The following is a 27,572-nucleotide window of genomic DNA, read 5'->3' as shown; positions in this document are numbered from 1 at the left end:
TTATCTGGCTCGGACAGGATTATTATCTGGTACCAAAGGTGCCGGATAGAGGGGGTTAGGGGGGAGACGGGACAGGGGAGGTCTGAGGGGGGGACAGGTGGGGGGGCAGGTGTGTGTGTGTGTGTGTGCGTGCGTGCGTGTGTGTGTGTGTGTGTGTGTCTGTGTGTGTGTGTGTGTGTGTGTCACATTCATAGCCCAATTTCATTCAGCTTCAGACATGCCAATATAGAAATAAGATTCTTAGATATCTCAAAGCTAGGAAACACGCAAGGAAATGCTTGGATTTGATTTTATATGGAGGTCTGTCCAAAGTTGAATAAGAGTCACAGAAAGCAACACGTAAACAAGACAATGGCATTGTTCTGAACCTTTGCTTGAAATAATTATTGCTAATATTCAGGCATTTATAAAATGTATCGTTCACTTATGTAGCGGTTTTGCCAAAGTGCTTTTGTATAGAAACTATGCAACACCAATAAATAAAAAAGCACTACACCAGCATGGTCCCACGTGGCCACTATCCTCATTAACAGTCTGTAAATAACCAAACTCTCTCAGATGTTACTTTTCTTTACTCCCACTGCTGACATCTTCAAACTGGTACAAGGCATAGAAAACCGGTCCCACATGCAAGAACATATTCCTCCCATCCTTTCCAGATGCTCTCAAATGTTGTTGCCTAAAATGGAATGAGAGCAAAATTTAGAAGGGAGAGATTAAGCGTGGAAAAATCTATGCCATGTATTTAGTAAAATTGCAAGGTTTTGCATGTTCAAAGCACATTCACAACCACCGGCAAAGCATGCAGAACCGGTTTCAAACGGAACACTTTGAAAGTGGAATCCTTGAACCAGCCAGCCGATAGGGAACACATGAGCTGCTCAGATGGCCAATCTATAAAGATTAGCAGTACAACATGCTTTGCCTTATTGCAAAAAGCTAGACTGATGATTTACTACCTCTACCACCAAGCCTCTCCACACACACCAGCGTACCCAAGCTCCCCAAGACTTGCAATTACCCTTGGACGTTCCGGTGGCCCATGACTCCCTGATGATGGAAGAAGGCTCTGGAGATCCTAGGAACCACTTAAAGCTACCAAACCACTAACTGGGACGATCCTTTAAGAACCAGGTTATGAATTCCCCTCATCCCCTGTCTGGATCCATCACAAAGGTGAACATGAAAATTAAATGAGGACAATCTATGGATATCTCCAGCAGGACAAGAAATCATGCTTGAGATGGCCAGAGAGGCGTTACTGGGATTACGGAGGGACTCTACAGCCTTGCCTGCTGAATTAGTCTTGGAATCCTCACGAAGGGAGGGAAGGCATAACCTCTGATCTGTGGCCTATTCTGCCGATGTGCATTCAGAGCAGCTGATTCTGGATCTGGTCTCCAACTGAAAAACCAAGGAAGTTGGGCACTGAGGCGTGATGCAAAAATATCCAACTCCTGAGGGCCCCACAGATGACAGATTTTCTGAGTCCAAACATATGCAGCCTCCAATTGCTGAAGTCTCTAACGTTCCTAAAGTTACAATTCACTACAGTGTTGTGCAGCACAGGAAGATAATGCAGCCTGAATCACAATATTCCTATCAAGGCGAATGAGCCAGCACTCCTTCTCTAGCTCCACTAGCATGCGAGAGCAGGGACACCCATGTTGTTAACATACTGAGTGCTGATGCATTGTCCCTTCTCAAGAGGATACAACCGTTCACCTGATCTTTGTCTAAGCTCTTGGGGGCAAACAACTCCCTCATCAACTCTAGAAAGATTATGTGAAGTTCCCCCCTTCTGGGGAGTCCATCTCCCTCCCGTGGATGGGAAGCACAGTGCACCCAGCCCATAATACTGGCATCCAATTCTATAATTGGGCATGGAGCCGTAGCAAATCTTGCCTTACTGTACAAGGCTTGCACGTGGTTTAACTACCACTGGGGGTCTGCCCTGGCTTCTGGGGAAAGAATAATCCCATTTGTATAACTGAGACCCTTACTGCAGTGTTGAATTTCAGCATGTCAAGGGCTTGATTGTGAAGTGGCCTGAAACAATTGCCTGCATAAGGACAGCAGACCCGCAATTTGTGCCAGCATTCTGAAAGATATCATCTGGGCTTCCAGATCCATTCTGATTTTTCTTGATTGACCTGAACTTGGACGATGAAAATTGAAACAAGACTTGCAAGGTGTCTTTCTGGAAACCCAATAATTCTATTCTCTGACCAAGCTCCACCTAGGATTCCTTCCAATATGTGACAAAGCCTAACTCTTGTAGTAGCAAGATTGTGATATGTAAATGGTGGGCTCTTTGACCCTGGATTAGGACATCAATAGGATGTCGTCCAAATGTATTATAAGTCGAAATCTCTGATGAAGCTTTCAGCACTCACTTCATAACTAAGGTGAAGTAACCATGTGCAGATGGCAGACCAAATGGAGTGACAATATTGTCCTAGGGAAACTGAAGGAACTGATAGGGGGTGTGATTAGGAATAGTCAGATGGGCATCCTTGAGGTCCAATCTGGTCATCCAGTCTCCTGTTAGTAGGGTGTCGCTGAGCAGATGTATGCCTTTCATTTTTAAATGATTCTACTCTAGGAACCCATTGAACTTGCTGAGGTTTATCATAGGCCGAACCCCATCTAATTTCCTCTTCACTGAGAAAAAATGGTGCTCACAAACCATAGTATATCAACGGGAACCTGCATAATAGCTCCTAACCTACAAATGTCCGGAACCTGATGAATCGGGAGTGCATTTTCTAGAGGAGGGGGTAAAAAATCAGTCAGGAGAGCTGCACTGGTTCTGTGTAGAATACAATGTGAAATCCTCAAATGGTCTGAATGTCCCAAGAATCGTGTCTGATGTTGCATCAAGAAAAACCCAGCCCAATCTCTCCCCGGTAGTGGAAAGGTTTGCACTGGATATAACTCACTGGCAAACTCTCCCACTGACCTTGTTGGGTAAGGCAGCTCTCTTTAAAATGCTAACGCTTCCCAAATTTCTTTATATCTCGCAGAACGCCCCGCTCCCAATTTCTAGACAAGTTTTCAGCGATTGAGGGTTCCCTAAGCAGGTTACTCTGGGGAGGGAAACAACCCCAGATGGCACTGAAGACACTGCAACGGTCGGTATGGGAAGGGTCATAGGTTTGCCCAATCTTCAACGGTGTTACTGGGCTGCACAGTTTGGGTAGTGTGAGAAACCAAAGGGTGTCTCACCCGCAAGTCCTCAGGGACTTGTCATCCAGGTGGCCAGGACACGGCCATCGCTTTTGGATCCAGTTGGGGGTGAGGCGACCGATGGTGAGACGCAGTATTCCCCCCCTTTCCCTTATACGACTCGTCCTATTTTATAGGATTCTCCAATGTCCCAGCTCTCCCCTCCCCCTTTCTACACAAACACTGGGCAGAGGAAGAGGGCGACAGAGAGTAAAGAGGCTAACCCATACATATCTCATTCGACATGTCCTGCTAATCGGGTCAGGCACTTGACTTTAAGTGCATACATCTGATACCAATTAGCTCTCCTTACACGGATGAAAGGCGGAACGTAGAGACACACTCTGAGCAAGGTGGAACATGAGCAAGAGCAGAGCTTCCGGGGAAAAGACGAACCTACTGGAGCAGAGCGACGAACCAAGGGACGAGAGCAAAGGGTAGAGAACCCCACAGTTCCCTGCAGGAGGTTGTTGCCTCCAAAAGGCCTCGAAAGACACATGGAGAAGGCCAAATCCAAGACAAGAAGACTGCATTGTGTTTCGGACGCCAGCAACCCTCCTGGGTGAATGGCAGATTTGGGGAGGCGAGGCCAAGCCTGTGGTATTAACCCTGACTCGTGATATAAACTGCAAAGACAAGAAAGAAATACACACAGCAGGTGAGTTGGCAATCGATATGAAGGACTGGTGTGTGTTAAGGAAAGATTGGAGTTGCAATAGTATATCGCACAATTGAAGGCTGCACGATTGTGGATGAGATGCGAAGAAAGGCAGACCTGTGATGAACTTTCAATTACTGATAGCTGTGAAACCAGCGATGCTGAGTAGTGGAGTGGTCTGGCGAAAGGAAGTAGCCCACTCGAAAGTCTCTGTGAAAGGTGAAATGTGTTTTTTATGAAGCGGTAAAGTGAATGAACTATAAAAAAACAAAGTGATCAAAATTGACCCTGGGAAAAGGGGGGTGGGTAAAAAGGTGAATGTTGAACTTTTGTGCTTGTCTGTCACGATCCATGCCCCTGACCCCCTCAGGTATAACAGCCCCCTGGCAGCAGTGGGGCTAAAGCCCTTCACACTGGCGTCAAGGGCCTTAAATCTCCATCAGAAACAAACATGGAGTCAGTCCTGGCGCCTTTGGCGCCAGGCTCATTAACAGGAATAAAGCAATACCAGTTTTGGACCTTAATCCAACATGGAGGCCTATTACACAGCTCAGTTCTTTAGGACCAAGCCATGCGGTCTAGTGTTTTGGGTGTGGCTGGGCCTGGAAATACTTGGCTTGGAACTACTTTACCTGGGCTATTTAAACAGCAGAACACGCTTCGCGTTATTCTGCACTCCTGCAGCGTAACGCTCACCGTGTCCAGCTCCTTCTCATCTGCTTCTCTGGCAGCCCCATCCTGAAGCCCGTAGATCTGGATTCCATTAATAACCTGGAAGAACAAGAACAGCATTAGCGAGCAAGAACACTTATCTGTGAAGTAACCGGTCTTGAATCCATTCTGCGCTTCGCTTACCTCGCCCATTTCCGGAGTTCGCCGCAACCTGCAAAGGTAAAGAAACAAGGACAGCATTAATAACAATTCTTACCTGGGCAAGCAGCGAGTCCTGGCAGCACCCTGCGCTTCTCTTACCTCGCCCATCTCCCGGTTCACCGCAACCTGCAAGGGAGAAGGAACAAGGTCAGCATTAACAAAGCACTTACCTGCGCAAGCAGCGCTTTGATCGCTCATCACTCCGAAACATCATCGCAACCTGTACAAAGAAGGGAAGAGAACACAGTTAGCAATTAACGCCAATAAACAGCGCAGCGCTCCGCGCATCAATAACTCACTGTGGTTGTCGCCATCGGCGCGGCAACTCCGAGATCGCAACCATCCCTGTGAAAACAAAAAAGAGACAAAGAGACATTGTTAGGGAACAGCGTAGTGGAGCAAGACGCTGAGAAGACAGAGAAAACGGAGGGAAAGAAAGAGACAGAATAAAGACGGAAAAGACATTATAACTCACCTGGAAGACAGCAAGCAGAGTCGGAGTCACAGCCGGTCTGGACCCGACATAAGGGCACACGAACCAGTGAAGCAACTAGGCCCACGGAACGCCCACACCAACCAAGCGCCCCTGCACAGAGACGCAGGACGGAGAGTTCAACACACAAAAACCTAAGGTGAGCAATAACCCCAAGGGAGGGGATTTGGATCAGAGGGAGGTGGGAGTCCACCCATCACAGAACCAGTATTTTAACCTTACATTCTCCTGTTATAGGCGCTACCCAACGTCTGCCACAATAACCAAGCAGAGAGGGGCCCGGGATAGCGCTTAGACCTCCATCCAGTATCGTGTGGCGCCCCGTGGATTGCAGGTGAGCGTAACATTGTCACATCGAACTACCCAGAGACACTGGGGCAAGTAACACAAGAGTGTGAGATGAAGGGATGGTCGAAGTGGTCCTGTGGCGGTCTATAGTAAAAGCCATGCACATTCGAAAGTCTTTGACATCAGGAAAAGGTCTGAGCACGACAGAGGGAGACCGGAAGTGTGATAAGGTAGAGGACGGGAACCCCTAAATGATATGAATTCAGCTTGGGGAAGGGAATCCTTACAAGTGTTGTGTTTGAAAGGTCCAAGCCCGACTGATGGAGACCGCCGTGAACTTTTTGTTGAACTGTGTTTTGAAAGCTGGAAAGAGAGATTTTAACGTGGAAGGCCAGACAATTTGAAGTGGCTTCGTTTTGAAAACCTGAGCCAGAGTGCGCCATCCTGCCTAAGGGGACCGCCTTACTCTGTGCTGTCTAATGTACAGAGGAGAGCTGACTAAGCCATATTTATTCTTTATATTCTTACACTGATTTTCCTTTGCATACATATTCTCCTTTACACACTTTTTGTACTTCAGATAGAGCAGGCATTGGGTTTTGTTAGTGATGGCCATTTTGATTTGACAGACTCAACAACAACTGTTTTATTTATGATTTGATGGTAGAGACTACTCCCATCCTTGCTATAGGGCAAAGTACATGTTTTTTTCCAAACCCCGAAAATTGAATAAAGGTTTTACAAATTGTACCTTTTGTGTCAGTGTCATACTTGTGATACCATGCCTCCCTTACAGTAGTAAATGACTGGCTGCATGGGGACGCGCACTTCCTCACATCGCAATCAAGTGGGGCTGGATGAAGGGAGAGCCACCTGGACAGGTATTGTCTGGCGGGGTGAGGAACAGAGGGGCTCTCCCCGGGTTGACGCTGCACACATGCCAAATATGGGTGGAAGCGCATCAGGACATCGGATGGGGTGGCAGACCTTCCCTGGATTAGCCCATCTGGTGTAACGCACACCTGTCTGAATTGCTTAAGGTGGGGCACTGCAAGAGGGATAGTTGCCCTCACAGATGTGATGCAGGAGGGCCGACTCTGCTCATTTGAGATGCTGCGCACAAAATGTGGCCTACCATGAAGGGAACAGTTTAGACATGTGCAAATGGCACATGCTGTCGGCGCTCAGGTCCCCTCTTTGGAAGAAATCCCGAAGAGCTCACCCCTGGAGGCTAACTTTTTCCCAGCAGTAATCCCTTCCAAGGTAACATCCACACTGTACCAAGTGATCACGGCCTTTGGCACCAGGGAATTGACCCACCTGAAGGAGGCATGGGAGCAGAAATGTGGGGCTGTTGGATCCAGAAGAGTGGGTGGAGGCTCTAATGTTTCCATGGTAAGTGCGAATTGCGGCCAGGCTCCGGCTAACACAATTTAATACTGCACTGGCCAAATGGGGCGTTGTTAGGAGTGACACATGTCTCAGATGTGGAAGGGAGAGCAGCACTTTGTATCACGTACTGTGGGACTGTGCGCAGAATCAAGTCTTCTGGGGGAGATTTATGCGTAAACTGTCCACCGTAATGGGCACTCTAGTACCTCTGGTACCGAAGTTGGCCCTGCTGGGGACATGGGAAAAAGCCGGGTTGACGAAATACGAAAAATTATTTTTGGCAGTAACAATTGGGCTTGCTGAGAGGATGATTGCAGCATCCGGGGGCTCTGCGGAGCACCCCAGACTGAGCCAGTGGATTGCAGAAGTGGACCATGTTTGTCACTTTAGAGGAGAGTGTACAAGGCAAGGGGATGCCCCCAAACATTTTTGAAGATATGGGACAGATGGGTGGGGGAGGGGTGAGGGAGTATGGATGTTTGCTTTTGTTTAAATCCCGAACCCTTAAAACGGCTCAATATTATCCGCTGACATCCTCTGATTTATTATGTTACTGCACTCATGTTACCCTGTGGAGGCCGTTTTATCATGCTCATACGTACCTATGTTTGTTTTTTGTTTTCTCTCTTATTTCAAAGCAAATAAAATGTTGTGATAAAAAAAAAACAGCCAATCTGCTGCCTATTTTTCTCTGGCAGAATCCTGTTCCAAGTTAGTGGTCCTATCTCTCTGATATCATTGTATCTGGAATACCATGTTATTTCCAGTTTTGGGCTGCCACCCTTTGCCATGCTGAATGAAAAAGGTAGAGGTCTGGAAGTTGTCTTTGGATTGTGGACAGGGTACAGCTGTCAAAGAGGTCATTGAAAAGCATGGATGGGCAAACAACCCCTCCTTTCCTGGTCCATCCAAAATACATCCTTCAAAAACTCTCTTCAGGGCGGCCTGAACTTTTGTCTACTGAGATACAAAGATCTATATACGTGAAAATGTCTTTGATAAACCTTTCCTTTCTTAGAACAGATGTGTACCTGCTTCAGCACCTGGCTCCCTGGTCCCTTGATGGAGTTCCTGGCAGGGCTGCGTATACCAGGAGCAACCCAGCATTGATTGTAGCAGCAGGGAGGATTGAGGGGGGGGGACGAGGTTCTCTAACCAGGGCCACCTCTGCCGGCAGCGTCCTGGGGAGTCAATCGGGCCTGCCTTGACAGGGGCGGGTCTAGCACCAGTCATGCAGCGCTCCCCTCCTTCTCACACAGAGCGCCGCGTCTATCAGAGCAGCCCGGGAAGCAGCTTCCTGATTTGAGCGAGGGTCCTCATCAGCCCACGCTTTCTGAGCTGATTGAGGGTCTTCATCAGCCCGCACTTAGTGTTCTGAGCGAGGGTCCACATCAGCCCGCTTTTCTGCATCCTAGACTTTTGTGTCACGAGATGCGTTGTCAGGCGATGCTTCGGTAGCGAGCCTGAGCCGGGCCTTTCTCCTACGGTACACCCCGTTTCGGTGCTGCTAGTTCGACACAGGCCGATTTGCCACGGCCATTTTGGTGCGGCCAGTTCGGCGATGGGATGTTTTGGCGCTGGGATGTTTTGGCGCCAGTACATTCATATGCTCTATGGCATATGGGTTCTTGGTGCTTTCTCACATGCAGCAGCTTCTCGATGCTATAACGCAAACTGCTCCTCCTTGGAGCTGCGGTCCTGAAATGCACTCCTGCTCTGTGATAATGCTACTTTGACATCAAAGTGCACCCGCGCCGCCTCTCAGAGAACAGAACACTCACAGTCTGCCTCAAAGTAGCACGATAGCTATTTAAGTACACTGAACATGTCAAGACCCCCCTCCTCGGTAGGAGCAAAAGACAGTTCCTTGATAGTTGGGGGTGAAACGTTTGCTAAGTGCCGATTGCTTGGATGGGAGAAAAGCAATGCATGCATGGACCAGTGGCTTAGATCCATCCTGCTAGAAACGTAAAGGTAAAATACTGGCAGATCGGTTTCTATGCACTAGCCTTTAGAACAAATGGAGCACTTTACAGCGTGGGGAGTTTGATGTTCTCTCTCCGATCAACCTGCTCTGTAATGCCGGTGCATTCGGCTGCCGGAGCAGGACATTTGGATGCGGCCAGTTTGGCACGGGCTGCCGCGCCGAACCGGCTCCTGCACCGAACCAGCTGCGCCAAATCGGCCTGCGCCGAACTGGCAGCACCGAAATGTCCTGCTCCGTTCTCCTAAACAGAAAGGACTGTTCAACGGTCTCTGCCTCCACCTAGTGGCGGCAAGTGGCGCTCTTGTAGCCCTCTTCCTCCGCTGAAAAGCAACCTTCAATTCCTTGAAAGAGCTCTTTGCACTTCGCGTGCACCCCCTAACTGTCCTTTTTAGGGCACACCTGAGCTGGTTCTTCCTTTCAGCTTGTATATATAACAAACTGCTCTGATAAGAGCAAGCCTCTAAAAGAGCGGCAAAGAGCACTCAACCCTTTCCCCTCTTTATCCCTCTTTTTTCTTTCCTGTTTTCTCTCCACTTTGTTCTCTCCATTCTCTCCACTTTTTTCTCCCCCTTCTCTCCACTTTTCTCTCCCTTCTCTCCACTGTTCTCCTAGATCTATCATGGCGGCGCAGATGTCTGAAACTCCCCACCTCCAGGACACTGAGGTTGAGATGCAAGGGATGGAACAAGTCTTTCACAAGCGGAAGACCAGTGGAAACGTGTCACCAGCTGCATCACCTCAGAAGTGGAAGAAGACGATGACTGAACCATCTGCTACAGGCGTGAGCACCAGCAACAGGTTTGGTGTTCTACTGCACGAACAGCTGACCACAGAACCTGGCAACGCGGCAGACGAGCAGACAACCCCACCCCCAAGAAGATCTGGATCCCCCCAGTGTTCGTGAAGAGCCTGAAGACCCACAAGGACCTGGTTGACCTGCTGCAAGACCTGTGCGCCGAACCAACCTTCACCACCAAGCCTCATAGTGAGCATGTGAAGATCTCGCTCACCACAGTGGAGGACTTCAGGAGCGTGACAGACGCCTTCACCGTACAGCACCTGCAGTACTACACATTCCCACTGGAGCGAGTGAGGTCCCAGAGGTTTGTGGCCCATGGCCTGCCGACATACACCAGCGTTGAAGACATCGCGGAGCAACTCGCAGCTCAGGGCCTCCCGGTGAAGTGTTCACCTCGCCAGCTGACAAGAGCAAGAAATTCCCTCTATTTGTTGCCACCCTGGCACCAACCAGCGATGGAAAACCAGCGGACCTGACAAAGATCATACGGTTATGCAACTGCACAGTTACCACCGAAGGGCAGAAGAGGACCGATCATGTGTTTCAACTGCCAGCGCATCGGCCACACATCTTCCTTCTGCCACCAGGATCCACGCTGTGTGCGATGTGGGGAGAACCACATATCGCAAACCTGCACCCGAGCCCGAACAGATCCGGCAACCTGCACCAACTGCAAGGGACCTGCCAGCTACCACAGATGCCCAGCCCTTACCAAAGCTAAACAGGATGAGCAGCAGAGGAGGGCACCACAACCACTACTGCGAGCTCCACGGAACCCACCAACTACTACAAAAGACTCACAGAGGAGCAGCGGACAACACCAACCACACCAAATCACTGCACATCGCCAGGACTCAAAACCAACAGCTGCCGCGCAGAGGAACAACCCACCTCACCCACCACCAGGCCAAGGACCAGCGAAGACCCAGAGGACACCCACTACATCTGGGCTGAGCTACGCTGGAGTCCTAAATCCACCACCCAACACGCCGCAAGCTGCCACCTCAGCGCAGGAAGAGGTAAGAGCGAGCTCCATCGACTGGAAGAACATCATTGTGAAGATCGCAGCTTTTGTTGCAGGGTTTAACATCGACCCCACCATGATGACGGTGGCAAAGCTCATCCTGAGCGTATTCCAGGGCAAAAAAAAAAGAACCAACATGGCATCTAAACCCAGCTGCGCCATCGTGATGTGGAATGCCAACGGTATTCAGAAGAAGACAGACAAACTCCTTCACCTGATGGAAACGAGAAAGGTGAGTGCTGCTTTGCTTTCAGAGACCCACCTGCAAGGAAACCAGAAGCTAAGCCTGGCGAAACACAGAGTGTACCGGACCGACCAACCTGCAGGAGCCAAAGGAGGGGGACAGCAGTGATAGTGAAGACGACGATTGACCACCATGAGATTGCACTCCCACCCCTCAGAAGCATTGAAGCCACTGGAGTGCAAGTCAAGACTGCAACAGGACCCCACCGACTGATCGCAACATACTGCCCTCCGAAAGCAAAACTGGACCTCAGAGACCTGGATGCTTTGCTGGATTCGACGGTTCCGAAAATCATCGGCAGAGACCTCAACGCCAAACACTGATGCTGGAACTCCAGGACTCCCAACCAGAGGGGACGGACACTGCTGGCGTATTCCAGGAAGAACAACTGTGTGGTAGCAGGCCAGACTGAGCCCACGCACTACCCAGGTGTAGCAAGTCACAAACCAGATGTGCTGGACATCGTGCTACTGAAGAACCTGCAACAATCTGTGGAGCTGGAAACACTGGTGGAGCTGACCTCGGACCACAACCCAGTAGCAATCACTGTGGGAGATGAGATGGAACCCTACCAGCAGCCCGAGAAGTACAACTTCAGAAGAGCTGACTGGAGCCGCTTCAAGGAAGAGCTGAACAGCAAGGTCACTCCAACCCCGCTTAGCAGCAAGGAAGACATCGACAGGGCTGTGGAAGACTTCACAACAGCAGTCCAGGAGGCAATCAAGAGCAGCGTTCCGAAGCAGAAGACAACCCGATGTTCCATCTACGACCTACCGAGAGGCATCCAACAGTCAATTGCCGACAAGAACAGGGCCCGACGCCAGTGACAGAAAATGTGCACGCCTGATCTCCTGCAGAAGTACAACAAGCTCACAAGACTCCTGCGGGAACAGATCCGACAGCACCGTGGAGAGAAGTGGGAGGCTGCAACAGCCAAGCTGAAGGAGGCAGACAACTCAGTGTGGAGAATGACTCGTCGCCTGAGTGGGAAGAAGGAGCCAAGCCCACCAATCCAGGGACGAACCCACCTTGCATGCAGCAACAAGGCAGAGGTTCTTGCCGAGACATTGGAGGCTTCGTTCACCCCGAACAAGGTAAGTAGGCTCTCAGACAGATTGGAGGAAGCAGTTGAGAAGCATCTCGCAGAAGACCGAACTGGGTTGGGAGCAGAAGACATCAAGGAGTGCACAAGCTCTGAGGTAGCAGGACTTGCAGAAAAACTGGCGAATTACAAGGCACCAGGGAGCGACGGAATAACCAACCTGGCAATCAAGAATCTCCCACCAGCATCAATGGAACACCTCACAGAGATCTTCAATGCATGCATGAGGCTCCAGCACTTCTCGAGTTCCTGGAAAGAAGCAAGGGTCATCGTTTTCCCAAAGGCTGGCAAACCACTGAGGGATCCTGCGAACCGCTGCCCCATCAGCCTGCTCTCTGGATTATCGAAGCTCCTGGAGAAGGACATCCTCGCTCGACTCTGCGACTTCGCCTCTGAAAGAAATCTACTAGCAAAGGAACAGTTTGGATTTTCGAAAAGAGCATGCAACAACCTACCAGCTGCTGAGAGTGGTGGACACCATCAGCCACGGATTCAACATAAAGAAGTCCCAGTAATCGTCTTCCTGGATGTCGCCAAAGCATTCGACCGAGTCTGGCACAAGGGACTGCTGCATAAGATGATTGGCCTGGGATATCCAAACTACCTGGTGAAGACGATTCCAAGCTACCTGGGAGGCCGCACCTTCCATGTCGCCATGTGGTCTGAGATGTCCTCATCACATGCCATCCGCGCAGGCGTGCCACAGTGATCAAACCTCAGACCCTTCCTGTTCAACCTCTTCACCAACGGCATCCCGACAGATCTCCACAAGACCGATCTGGCACTTTATGCAGACAATGTCGCAGTCATCTCCCAGTCATTCAACGAAAAGGAAGTGGCAAAGAACCTGCAAGCTTCACTGGATACCATTGCAACATGGTACAGCGACTGGCGAATAGAACTCAATGCCAGCAAGACAACCGCAACGCTGTTCACCAGAAAGAAGATCAAGGAGCACCCACACATCAGCCTCAACGGTGAGACCATCAAATGGGAGAGCAGCAGCCGCTACCTCGGTGTGACCCTGGACAGCAAGCTCAACTGGGAAAGCCACATCAAGAATACTCAGCAGAAGGCAACAGGAAAGATGGCAGCGCTGTACCCACTCCTGAAGATCAAGTCCATGCCCTTCCGGACAAAGATCAACGTCTACAAGGCGATCATCAGACCAAAGTAACCACAAAATGGAGTCGAAAGGCACTCGCCGCCTGTCTATACCTCAGTATTGTAACACAATAGTGACAGAAGGCTAATTTATTTTCAAAGTTATTCCTAAAACTGAGTCCCTAGCACAAGTTAAATAGCCCTATCTGTAGAAAATCTTGTGTCCATTCATACCCGCCCCTAGTTGGTGCTGGTGTGCCGACTACAAGGGAATGTCAAGATCCTAACCCTATCCTCTCTAAACCACTTTCCTAGTGACTAAAAGTAAGTGCACACAGGGTGGAGGTTGGTATATGTATGTAATGTTTCCGCCCCCAGAGCGTGTGTCTTATCGCTAAAAACAAAAAAATATATATTTGACTCTATGACCAATGTTCAATAGAGTAATGTAAAAGACTTATCTTCTCACCAATGTACTATGTTGGGGAGAAAATGAGTGGTGATAACTTAATGCATTTCTTTATACAAGCCCTTTTCTTTTATTTATAAGGGTATCGGAGTCTGGGTTATCAACCAGTACTACTATATGAACAGACAGCCTGTTTCAGCGGGATTCATAGGTAGCCAATTTCTTCAGGACGAATACTTGTAAGTCTAGTATTCTATGAATGATCTTCAATTCTGTGAAGTTTTTTGAGGATATCTTCCGGAGTCCACATGGGCTTAATGGATCAATCCCTAATCCTAAAGGATAAAAAGACAAAAGAGACATGTGGTACTATCATAAGTCTCAGAGTGCTCCTAAAACCTAATTCCAAATGTATTCTAGATGGTCCTTCTATCTGCTTTGAGGTAGAACACTTCTTACCTCTATATTTCAAATTTCTTATTCATGCCTACTGTGTGCTGCGAGTATCTAGAGCTCGACCGCATGTGTTGGTTGCAGGATTCTGTAAGAGATGGGAGATCAAATACTAGTATCCCACTCTCTTATTCAAAATGCCAGCTTATCCATTGTAGATGCATAGTACTCAAAATATTCTTTTACCTGTCTTTAAACTTCAGTCCTGTCGAAGGAAGGAAGGTGCATAGTCCTTTCTTTTCTCCTGGAGTATTTTTCTGTAATAAGAAACAGGAGGCTCAGGATATATTCTCCGATCTTGATATACTCCATACGATGTTATTCTGGAGGCTTAAATGTTCTCTATTTGTCTTGTTATTAAAACATGCCTTCCAACTATTCGGTCTCCCATGTGTTCCTAGATGTTTGTTTTCCGTTGGAATGCCACGCAATGTTGTGCGGCTTGATTTACTTCTAACCACTCCCATTAGTGCTGACATAGTTAAATATACAGAATGTGGTCAGCAATACCCATACGAACTGTAATCTACAATTCCAGCCATAGGTAACGTAACCGCAATTACGAACACTCACATTGTTCCTAAATGTTTCTTTTCCATTGGAATGTCACGCCATGTTATGCTGCTTGATTTACTTCTAAACCCTCCCATTAATACTGGGTGCTGTTTCTGTATCCCTATTGTCTCTACGGCATAATTAAATATACAAAATGTGGTCAGCAATACCCCTATGCACTGTAGTCTATAGCTCGAGTTACGAGAGGCGGCCACTAAAGAAAAGAATCGAGGTGAGCATTCGCAATTGCGGTTATGTTACCCACGGCTGAAACTATAGACTACAGTGCGTAGGGGTATTGCTGACCACATTTAGATATTTAATTATGCCGTAGAGACAATAGGGATACAGAAACAGCACCCAGTATATAATCGTAATATAATCAATTTTTGGGAGAGTTGCATGAATGACTTCCAGCTGCCGCGCCCCCCCTGATTTTCTTGGTTTTGTATCTATTATTATGCGTTTTTTAATTGAAAATGATTTGTAATGTTTGAGAAACAAATATTATTTACTGCTAAATGGGAACTAATTATGCTATATAGAATATATTAGTGCTTTGCACTATAATAATAAAATAAAAAGGAACACTCTCACTGGATGGGATCCAACTTTAGTGCAAGAGCATTTAATGAGAAATGCATCAATCCACCATCATCACTCCTTTCCTCCAGCTCGCGTGTCTCTGTTCTGATTAAGTCTTTAAACATTGGAGGTGGGAGATATCATCGACACAGAGCCAGAAAATGACATAATTTACACTTTGGATCAGTAACAAACTAACCATGACCAGCTGGAATACGATAAAGACAACTCCTGACATGTGACCCACTGTTATTATTTCTCTTCAAAGAAGTATGGTTTAGCGCAGAATATCAAATACCTTAAAGGCATGCTCACTTCCTGATTACCTGGATCATTATAAAATGTTAGAGATTTAATCATTCCTGACCTTGACTATTGCAACCCTTAAGGGGGTTAGCTATAAGGCTTTTAAAGGCTGTAGGTTTTACAGAATTAATTACTCATATGTGCTCCGAAAGTTGGAGGCATACTCATTTCGAACATCCCCTGAACTGTTTTGATTGGCTTCCAGTTTAGGAACGTTGCCTATTTTAGGTTCTTACTGTCAATCATAAGGCCCTTTTAGAAGAGTCCTCCCAGTCTGAACCGCTCAGTGATTGATTAGTCCTGCAAGGCAACTCCAATCCTGTAATTCTGTAACAAAATCCCATTGAGGAGCAATTTTACAGAAACATTGCATTGGGATAAGTGCAGTTTTGCAAAGTATCAGCACTAGGCGAAACACTGAGCTTGTGCAAATTGAAAGAATATATTATTTTTACCTAGTTTTTCCCTACAGAAAAAGTGAGGGGAGTATTGCACTTGCAGTGGTGCAGTTTCTGGTTTACAGCCCCATGTGGTATGCTGAAAGACTACTCTTGTTTTATCAAGGGCCTTTAGTTGTAAGATACCGTAGGCACGGAAGAGATATGTTACTGTTTGGAAGAGCAGTAACTGCATAAATGGCACTTATGTATTTTTATGGCCGTCCATGTTCACAGAAGTCAGAAAACATGGGCCACTTAGGTATTTAGGTAAAATGGCACAATTAAAGTAGCCAAAATCATGTTAGTGTAAAATAAAATGTTGGTTTGGAGGTGTGAGTTCCACATCTCTTTCTGATGCCAGTTAACCAGAGGTTAAGGTTCAGCTAGAGCTTGTAACCTGTGGCAAATAGGATTTATCTGGGCACCCCCACATTTCTGCTTCAAATAATTACAAAGACTGCAAAATGCAGTAACCTGTATTCTGACCAGCATGGCAGAAAGCCATCATATTTTGCCAATCCGTAGGTCCCTTCACTTGCTTTCCCTAGAGAAGCACTTCAAATTCAAGGCCCTCTATAGTGTCCGTGACTGCAAGCCATGCACAACCTCAGCTCAGCCTTCATACAGTGAAGGCCGATCCCATACCCTCCAAAAAGACCTTTAATAGACTAGCCACGAACCAATGCTTTTGATGAGCATAAGCAGGAGTGAGAGGTGTAAGGGTGCAGAAATATGAGTCTTTGTCACAGTTGTGAAAAAATTGGTTGGCATCAACTTTCATTTACAACAGCTTGCCCTACTTACTGTGAAGGGTTGCTCTTCCTCATAAAAATACTAAGGACCCAGTTAGGATATCCGTAAAGTAAAATATCCACTGTCCTGTGTCTAAACCTATTTCCGTCCCTTACACTTTCAAACTAACTAAAGGAAACTTGATGTCTCATTAATCCAGAAAGAAGCCCCTCTCTTCCTGGATGTAGACTCTAAGTCACAGTTCTTGTGAGAGAATATATAGTTAAATGTTCACTGCTTGAATGTTCAGACCAAAGAAAACACAGTTCCTCAATCTCCTGGGAGGAACCTCTTCCTTGATTTTTGTTTCCAATAATAAATAAAACGCAATTCTCCCCTCTTCTGGAGGGAACCTCTTCCTCCGTTTGCGTCTTGGAATCTTAGAGAAAAAGGTTCCCTCCAGGAGAGGGGAGAACTGTGTTTTGTTTGTCTGTGAAACAAAATTAACCTTTCCAGTCTTTTATCAGGCCTGGTTCACTAACCTAGTAAATTGAAATGGAGGAGCAACAAAAAATCGTTGTCAATTTAACTGATTCACTCTTCTGGCTATCGCAGAGATCGCCCTTTCTCTCAAATTTCCGATGCACAAGGGTATCGCCCCCAGGCCATGAGGGAATTTATACTTACCCTTATGAACTCCTAACGGACAATGTCCTTCGAGAAGATTTGTTCACTCTTTAGTATATTAAAGATCAATAATTTTTATGACTGGCTCAACGAGATCTCATGTTATACATTTAACACCCAGCGACTGGGCTTATATACATCCTTTATGACCAGTTTTTGTTTACAAAAAGATTCAATCTTAAAGGTTTGTAAAAAAACAAAACAGAAGAGCTTAAGCAATCAGTACAACTTCGTTATTAAAAGAAAAAAGAAAAAATACATACAAATTCAAACTTGAAAAAAAGAACTTCAACACAGAAACTCCAACATAGAATTCAATCAGTACCAACGCGTTTCGGATAAAACAAGTTATCCATCTTCAGGGCTGTAAGCTGTACTTTCAATAGGAATTTCATAAATGTTGTGTATTCATCTGTGAGTTACAATTAATACATATCAATGATTCTAGTGTCCTAGTCTGGGTGACTCATGAGATACTTAATATGTTTTTTGAACGTGAATTAACCTTCTGGCTATGATGGTTTTCTACATAAAATTCAACCTGTAATTAAATATAACCCTTTACTTGGGAACCTGTGACATAGATCATGCTCCAACAGTCTCATAGTTAATGTGTCATAAACCACACTAACCCAGCCCATGTGAGAAGGCGTGTGCTGTGAATCTTAGTGCAGTCACCTCTGTTTCCCTCCACCGTACTCTGGTCTAATATCAAAAATTGGATATAAAACGAATAGCTCCTTTCATGATGGCGCTATCTCATACATCCTCCTCCCAATGCATAATTCCTTCTACTGGTGCTTGGGATCCCCAGTTCGTAATGGATTTCCAAGTAATACCAATTTTTTGAGGCGCTAGATCTCTTTCTCCCCACTGCCTAGCATAACAGCTAGCAGAGCATAGTGCCCCGCTGTATTTAGTCTCAGCCACTTGTGGTTACTAACCTTAGAAATGGTATTGTTGGAATGCGGGGCATCAGACCGGCATCAGCGGTCCTGTGCCCCGCGTCCGTCCTAAGTGCTACTTGTAGTCAGTTTCCATGACTTCCGTACGCCCGCCGACATCAACACATGACGTCGGCTCGGCGGCCAAATTGGTTTGGCAAAGCGCACTAAGGAATACCAGAGTTCCCTACCTCCATTTGTTATATTTAGAGGGGTTCAGAGTACTTCTTTCCTGCGAACAGAACACAGGGCAGAAGACCGTAGATCCGGTCTGGCGCCCCATGGCAGTCCCTGACAACACTCGTCTCATTGCCATGGCAACAGAATGCCATTCCGCGTCATAACGGCACAGCCACCCTAGGCATATATTTGAGCCAAGTCGCACATTCCACAATGCCCCCTAGTAGCCATCGCTGGAAGTTCACCTCCAGTTCTGAGCCACAACAGCAAGGCATTGTGGGTATGCAAATTAGCTCAAATTAAATCTTTTTCGCCAGGAAATTGTCTCTTCTGGAGGTGGAGCAGAGCTTCTCTGTTGCAGCAGTTCTCTGCATTGTCTTTCCTGCGGCTCTGCAGCTCCAGACTGTGCCTCATGTCTCTGGCTGCTTGCGTCCTCATTCTCTGCCTTTTTCACCCGTCTGGCTTCCTTTCTCTCTGTCACCGGCCAGGTCCGCCCCGCTTGGACCTCTCTGATAGTTGTGTCTCTGCGTCCCAACTTCCAGCCATCGATCCCCTGTCACAGAGGGCTGGCTTGGCGGTCCGTTGAATCCTTCTTCCCTTTTTATGATTGGGGCTGCCTCTTGCAACTGTACTGTGTGTGTTGGTTCCGCGGTGGACTTTTGCCTCCTTGTTACAACTTCTTCGTCTCAATGATATGTTGTATTTTGGGTAAGTCACCCTCGTCCTCATCTCAGTATTGTCAATGATGCCTTCTGCTCTGCTATAACATACAGCGATGTGAGGGTCTGAGTGGGGACACCAAAGAGGTAAGTGAATACTGCATTCTCCCAGGGCCATTGTCACTGGTCCCATGAAGGATCCCCCTGCCCCCTTGAGATCCACCCGTACCAACCCCAGGGGGACAATCTGGTAGCGGCCTCCCCTCCCTGGCCTCATGGAAACTGGACTCCCCCCATGGAAACAGTGACAATACCTTGGGATTCATCACAGAGGGCGCTCTGTCTCATACCAAGCACCCCAGCTTTGAAATTCCCATCCATGGTACTAGAGACATCTTGAATCCCGCAGTTGTTTCAGAAAGCCTAACAAATTGACTTTTCACTCTTTGAATCCACCTCTTATCACAAACAGGAAGCAATTCCAACATCATAAGGCCACGTTGCTGGCAATGGGGCACTATAAATACAAATAACAGCACAGCATGGGTGTGTGCCGTGCAGCTTAACTGCCGAGCCATAGGCCACACCACACCACTGGCTTTTTGCATTGTATTCATTTCTGATCCAGTGAAGAGGTGCTGTTTGCGGCCCTACATTGGAAGCCTCAGAGAAGACCATAGACCAAGGCGGACATAGCCCTGTCAACAGCAGAGGCATAATATGGTTGTTGTTGAGGACAGGGAAGGCATTCCGTGATGCTATGTCCCCCTCACCATTTTATACCAAGCAGATCGTTTTCCCTTTACAAAGGCTTTTGAAATATGGCATTTACAAGGAAACAAATCGTATTCTTTTGTTTGTGGAGACGACTTAAAGGCAGCAGTCTTCTAGTTGTCGGATTGCCTATGGGAATTTGCTGCTTGGAGCCTTGGTGCATTCAGAGGTTTGGTAAGCCTGAAGGGTTAGGTGTGGTGTGTTTCTGTGTGATGCTTATGCTTCCCTTGGAGGAGCAATTCTTTGCCGTGTATAATGCTGGTGTGGTTCGGAGCCTTGGTGCCTTCAGAGGTTTGGTAAGCCTGAAGGATTAGGTGTGGTGTGTTTCTGTATGATGCTGATGCTTCCCTTGGAAGAGCAATTCTTCGCCGTGTATAATCCTGGTGTGGTTCGGCGCAGACCATCAATATTTGTTTTAGACCGTGCTGCTAATAAAGCATTCTACTGCACTGTACACGTCAAGACAGAGTTGGCAAAAGTGACAAATCCGATATGTTAACAGTATTTACGGGTAGAGTTGTGTCACCCTTCACATTCTGTTGTCAGATAGGGGTATTTATGGTTCATAAACAAATAAGTGTGTCATCAGTGTTAATGCTTTCTAGTTTGGATGTCCCCAACCAGAATGAAACACCCTGTATATATATCATTGATATCAAGCAAAGACAACTATGATGTTGTGGACCTATATGCCTGGCGTGGGCTTCAAGCTAAATATCCAGTACACATGCATTGCTTTGGTCAGAAGAATATTGTGCAGTGACTTGCTCTAGTCACAAACATACAGTGATGGCCTCAGCAGTTAGTTAGTCCTTTCTAGTGAGGCCCAGGGTAGTGTCCGTTTGGGACCCAACATTTTCCCAAGAAACTCTCTGGTAGCATTCCAACAAGAGAATGTGCAGCAGAGACGAAATGTGCATCTTATGTGATAGCTTCACTTTCTGCATGTGGGTACACCTCAGGGCAAGCCATCAGATAAGGAAAGCAGAGCTCGCCAGCCCCCCACCCCGACCCTCAGAAACGCCATTGTGATGTAGTATTATGATAGACTGTGTTAAGCCATGGTCATCTTCTATTCATTTACAGATTTTATTTTTAGAGCCGATTTTGAAGATTAATGTGCAGAGAATGGGAAACGATTCCAAATTCGTGCACAGTTCGTGGTAAAAATAACCTCAGAATTCTTTTTAGGCTGCATTGTGGCACATTGATTGTTTTACTGTTAAGTATGTCTCATGGTCACACTGAAGGAAATAGTCAATGCAGGTTGGCTCTCCACATAGCATTACTTGACGACTTTACATCCAGTCCTTTTCTAACCATTCATTTGGACTCAGAGGTTTAATATTCTGTAGATCAACCAATGAAGGTAGGTTGCTCTATGAGGATCGTCCCCCCCAGTTGACAACAGACCAATCCATACATGTACTGTATCTAAAAGTTTAGAAGCTGGGCCATTCCAGGAGGATATAAAAGCAGTGGCACTATGACGGAACTACTAGAAGGCTAGTTGGTCTTGATGTCCATATTATTAACGCTAGACCTCACAGTTACTTAATTATTTATAGCGATAAATTTGACCTCCTAGTGTGGGTAAAGTGTCAACCTAGTTTGTATGTGTCAGGAAGAATCAGAGTACACATTCTTCTACAGATGTAGACCAACATAGGCAACTGTTGGGCAAGAGCTGCTCCTGAATACACCAACTGGTGATGACTGATGGTGCACACTATCAGACTGTTGCATTGGGATGTCAGCAGACGAGAGATGGACAGGGCTGCTAGGGAAATTATGACGACCATGAGTCCCCACTGGATGGTTGGAGACCGTAGGACAGGATGGTGGCCACATAACGAGGGTTAAGTGGCAAATGGCAAGGAAGGCATCTGCATCTCCCGGTGACTTCTGATGGGCAGTTTGTGTAGTTTTTAGCAGCTGGGATTGAAGTAAGCGGTTTTATGAAGCCGAATCTATTGCATTGGAGTACAGATAGGAAGGAATGACGAATGAGGAGGGACAGAGTCTGTTGGTTTTGTTTGGTTATGTGCCCACCCATTGCCTGCCCATGGACATTCTAATCCCTATGGCAATTCCTGCTTCTGCCCGCCCAAAACACCTCCTCATGGGAACACTTTGAGTTTGCTTTAATCCAGTCTTTCCATCAGACTTTGCATTCAAAGTGCCTGTCAGTGTTTGTTCAAAGCAGTCTTCTGAGAGTTAATTGCTTAAGAGAGTAATCTGTTGTGATAAAAATGTCTTACCAGTTATAACTTCAACCACTCGATTTATAAACCCTCTGCATGTCCTTCATGGAAGTCCCTTTAAAAACGAGCATTGGCAAAGCCAAAATGTTTCTCTTGTGAACAAGTTTTAGGCTTTTGCCACTTGCCAGACACTGCTATTAGGTGCCCAGGTACTCGCACCATTTTGTACCTGCTACCAATAATGGGTAGTTAATACCGCTACAGCGGTGCCTGGCAAGTGCCTTTCCCATGCCTGCACAAAATGTTGGCATTGCCAATGCTTGTTACATCTGTATCATGTAATAAAATGAAACTCTTCAGAAGTTCTCTTTGCCTATATCAGAACTTTGGATCTTTGCATATGATAGGCTGGTGTGTGACTGGCCTTTCTGCTGGCATGCTCCACCTGTTAGCCTGTGGATGTTTGTGGGGTTATGTGGAAAGCGTGCAATGGTCACCTGAGATGGTCGATGCTTCTTAAGATAGTGCCCGAACTTTCAAAAAAGATTTGTTCTAGAGTTAAAATGGTTGCACATCATCTTTCTAAGCGAGAGGTTCCTACTGATAACAAGCGTGTCTTTCTTCCCATTTAAGCCTTTGAAATAGTAATTAGACGTTATGTACTGGAAAGACTGTCATGGAGAAAGTATTGAACCATACAAACTGTGGTAATGGTAGCTGTGAAGTATATGATTTCTCAAATTACAAGTTCTGCATTCTGGTGCGTATTACATTGCTCTAGCAAAGATGGATATTTTAGAAAGAACAATTAAAATTAAAATAGGATTTAGGGACAACTTTTCCAAAAGATCTCGATAGTACAAAGACATCGCTATAGACAACGGCCAACATTGTGCTTTCACGGCCCTAATTTGCAAATGATCCGTTGTCCTCTGTGGTGGTCGTGAAAGTTCCTTGCTAATCACTGTATCCAGCTCGAGCACAGGCGTGGTCTGTATGATAATGTGTGCTCCGACATAAAGGAGAGGTTTGAGATGATGATCTGAATTGCAAACCTTTATCTTCTCAGTGGCATCTCTTGAGAGTATTGCATTGGAGCTCGAGCGCATGTATTTCAGGCTGCACAGACAATCCGTATAGTCAACGTGCAGTGACACCTAGGCCCGTCTACATTGCGCTTCCCCTCTTTTTATTCGATAGGAGTCGTATTTCATGATGTGTAATGTCCACTCTGTTCGTTGTGGTCTTTTTTCAGCTTCGAGTTTCCACCATGAGCAACGACCAATGGGTGTATGCTGACGATTGTCTTTGTTTATATGAATGTTGAAGATAGTGTTCCTTCCATCACATGATGGCTGAAAGCGTTAATGCACATAATGCAGAAATGTGTGTGGGCAACCTGAAAGGCACAATTTTGAGTTCAGCTAATGGAATGGTATCCGTTGGAAGTCAATAAAATGAGTGCCAGCGAGTTCAGTAATAGCAACAACTGCTATCGGGGGCACAGTGGGTTCTGTTTATGTTGTGCACTTTGAGGCAGCCTGTCTGTATGCTGCATTCCACAAAAAGGGGCTTTTGCCACACCACCATGGAACATTCAGCACTTGACAATGAAGAAGTGCTTTCGCACCACAATGCCACAGAGCTCTGTGAATATTCTTCGGTGCCGCATCTTGTCCGTTTCACTATGACACTATTTTCATTCCACGGATACAATTGTTAAGGTGCACAGGGGCCATTGATTCTAAATTGTGCCTAGCTCGAATAATGGTTCAGGGGAAAGGGTGTATCTCATTTAGTCCTGGTGAATCCCAATAAGCAGGTCCATTAAGGTGGGTCTGGAGCCTCTGAAGCCAGTCTGAGAGGTCCCTGGAAGCCTATAGTTGGTGCAGCATTGGGCCCATAGTGTACCGGCACCCTAGGAAAGAGAGAGTGCCTGATCCAAAGATGACACTCTCCCAACACTGTCACTCCAAAATGCAGTAAGGCTTGAGAGGGAGCGTGACCAAGATGAAAGACTGAGAGGGGGGCTGAGGCCTCTACCAAGAGGGCTTACTCCTATGGACTTGTGTTCAACTGATGCTCTAGAAATGATCTGAAGGGCAGCAGAATGTGCTCCACACAACAGCTCACCAAAGGAGGCATGGGCTTGACATCCCAGCGCATTTTGCCACAGAATGACATGGGCGGCAAAGACAAACAAATGGGGATGGAACTCACACCATTAGCCTTCTCAAAGGAGGATCTGATGGCTTGTCTACAAATGTTCCAAAACACGTTAACGGTGAGCTTTAAGATAGAGATTACCAAACGTTTGGCAGAGATGAAGATTGAAATTGCCTTGCTGGGAGACTGAGTGAATGCCATGGAACAGGCCATAGATGAAATCAAAGACCCGAAGATCGTGGAGCAAATCGATTCACTCTAAAAAGCAGCTGCTGATTTGGTGGCGAAACACGAAGGTCTTGAGAACCCGTTGCACAAGGATAGCATCCTCTTGAATTTCTTGAAAGGAAGGTAGTGAAGGTGATGACCTCAGGAAGCTGATGCCTTTTGTAGGGACATTTATACAAAAAGGAGAAAATGAAAAGTCCCACATTTAAAAATAAATATAGGAATTCGATTCTACGCAAAGCATTTGAAATGTTGTGATGTCAGCAGACAAGCTACATCTAAAGTATATTGACAAGGCCCTAAATTAATCTTTTCAGTTATGTGAAAGCATACAGCAATCTTTATTAAATGGAGAACAGTCAATCTGGGATGAAAAAGCAGTTTTTATAGAAAAGTGAAAAATCGTATTGAGGCCTACATTATTTCTCCTTTGTTCTTAACAGAACTGTGAACCGGAGCCAGCCAATCAGATGGCTTCGAGCACGGGCTTGAACCTCAGGTACAAGCCCGCTTTCCAAGCAGTCTGACAGCTGGCTCCCCCTGCCGCCATCTTCTCCCCACCCTCTGTTCCCTTTTTAAAATTTTCTTTAAATCCTCGACACCCACTCCCCCCACCTCCACCCAACTTACCTTTTCTCGTCCGCGGCGAGTCCCAACGCTGCATCCGCTTCTTCTCCTTGCGTCCCGGAGGCTGCCATGCAAAGGGAAGAAGAGCTCCGTACGGAGCCCCGCTGTCCCTTTCCATGGCGGCCATCTTTGTAAAGGATATTGCCTTGTTCAAAGGGACGCGCACAGCCTCCTGTCGAATGAGGGAAAATCCTTTTTTTAATGGCCTTAACACCCGTTCCAGCCCACAGGATCGGGTGTTAACGCCACAATATAAAATTAAACCTACAGCAACTTTGGGCCTGATTTACAAAATCGTTTTTCTGTGGCAAAATCCCATTGATAAATGCGTTGTCAATCAGGTCCTTAAACTGTACACTTTTATAGATAGGAGCCTGATTGCAAAATTGTTAAAATGCCTCTATTTAAAGCGCAACAGATGCATGTGAGAACAAAACCAGCAGCAGTTTTAGGCCAGAAAGCGAGATTGAATTTTCTCTGACCCCAGCAACAGTGCTATGGAGAAAAACAAATACTGCTCATTAACAGGCTCCATTTTTCACTGGGTCTATCCAAGCATTCACTTAAAATACAGGAGTATATGCTCAACCCTGGGATTGCAGTGGATTTCCCCAATTTATCAGCAACTTTCATCAAACCTGCCCTCCACTAAGAATGCATTACGCTTACTCAAGATATGATGTTTGGCATCAGTGGCAGCCAGATGGTGTTAATAATAAAGGTGCCTGGACTATGTCAACATTTGGCTCGAAGCAGCCTAATTTCAAAGAACCTTCTGACAACAGTACCATGACAACAAAGCATGCAAGGGTTCATACATTTCCCTGGTGTGGACCCTCATAACTGACACTATATGACTGTTTCCAGTCCAGGGAATGTAATTCTATTTAATATTTTGTCAAACCCATTACATGGACAGAAATATAGCGCATCTTTAAATCTTGCATATGGGATCATACTTTCCTAAATCTCTTTTGATAGGAGTGCCATTGTAACTTAATTTTTCAAACAAATTGCTGAATGTAAAACAATATTTTTATTGTATTTGTTTGGTCATGCAAGTTATATTAATGGAGATATTTTTGCACAGAAAAATCATACATCAGTGATTCACATATCCTAGCATCTATGCCGGCTATGTCAATATTCTGAGATGGAAATAGAATCTTTGAGTGAAAATATCAGAGAATAAAAAGCAAAAATCTGCACAACCACATTTTATGCCATACTGAGATGAGACTAACATTATTTGATTCACCCGAGTGGGAGAAATCTGGCAAACTAATTAGTAACGTAGATACTTGTTCCACACAAAGAAAAATGCACCACAAATTTTGTTGTGTTATCAAACAAACTTGTATTTGTGAATTGTATATAATCATTTGATTGCCGTATAACTTTGTTGACACGTGTTTTGGCTTTGAGCTAAGCCTTTTTCAAAACATAGAGGGTATATATTACTTCATCCGCATATCTCTACAATTCATCCATTTCAACTCATTTGACATATTCAATAGTGTATATTATTGCATTGTATATCAAAAAAGTATTTTTGACAGAGAAAAAGGAAGGGCAGAGGGGTTGGATCGGATGGGTTGAAAAAAAGAGAGAAAAGAACATTCAATGCAAAATAAGACATGCATGAGAACATATAACAAAAGAAAAGAAAAGGGAAACGTTATAAACTTAATATGTATATATTATGTATGAAAACGTTAGAAAAATCATTAATGAGTCATTCATTGTTCCCTATGCATTTGTTTCCTTTTAGTCCTATGTTGAGCATTGTACTTCATATTACATACGATCATTACATTCGTTATTCTGTGTGCGCTAAAAATAGGAAATTGAAACCTTCTTCACATTTTTCATTACCATAATGCACAGCATATTATATTGTTCAAACAATCTTACCAGATTGTGGTGTAGTCAACTCATAGTCGTGATTTGATCTTGTCCAAGAAATTGTTTCATTAGGGGACTGCACAAGTCATTGGGATAGATCCCTCCTGCAAATCATTGGTTAAATATTTACAATGTATCTATGCTGAATGTTTATTAAACTGATCTTGCATTGGCATCATGCATATTTTACAGATGCCGTGTTCACATAGTTGTTTAATTATTGATTTAGATATAGTTGCCAGTGCCTCGGTGTACAGATACGCTTTAGGCGTGTAATAAGTACAGAATAATTGTATTCTATCTGTCGTGCCCTGCCGGTGCCGTGATTAGGAAGTCCTTCCACTCAACAAAGTTATAACTCAGTCAGTGATTCCGTGCACGTTGCATATCATCTAATTCTATATCTATCCATGCAAACGTTATTAGTTTACGAAGCATGCCGTACTTCGTAAGGGACTCGCAGAATTTTTCTTACCTCAAACTAGAAGTCTTGTGAAATCACACGCGTCGGTCTCGTTGCTTTCCT

At 45.8% G+C, this 27,572-nt stretch overlaps 1 long non-coding RNA gene across 1 annotated transcript; it reads right to left on the bottom strand.

The window, feature by feature from the left end:
* Nucleotides 1-168: 168 nt before the first annotated feature.
* LOC138473762 (uncharacterized) lies at nt 169-27,572 on the bottom strand. The gene is made up of 3 exons (XR_011268898.1): nt 27,522-27,572; nt 27,056-27,150; nt 169-679 (listed from the first exon to the last, which is right to left on the bottom strand). It is a non-coding gene; the product is annotated as an uncharacterized lncRNA (long non-coding RNA).

The sequence above is a fragment of the Ambystoma mexicanum genome, chromosome 8 (assembly GCF_040938575.1).
Source record: "Ambystoma mexicanum isolate Mex_15411 chromosome 8, UKY_AmexF1_1, whole genome shotgun sequence".
Classification (NCBI taxonomy): Eukaryota; Metazoa; Chordata; class Amphibia; order Caudata; family Ambystomatidae; genus Ambystoma; species Ambystoma mexicanum.
Note: the sequence above shows the minus strand (reverse complement) of the source record. Positions and strands in the feature narration are given on the sequence as shown.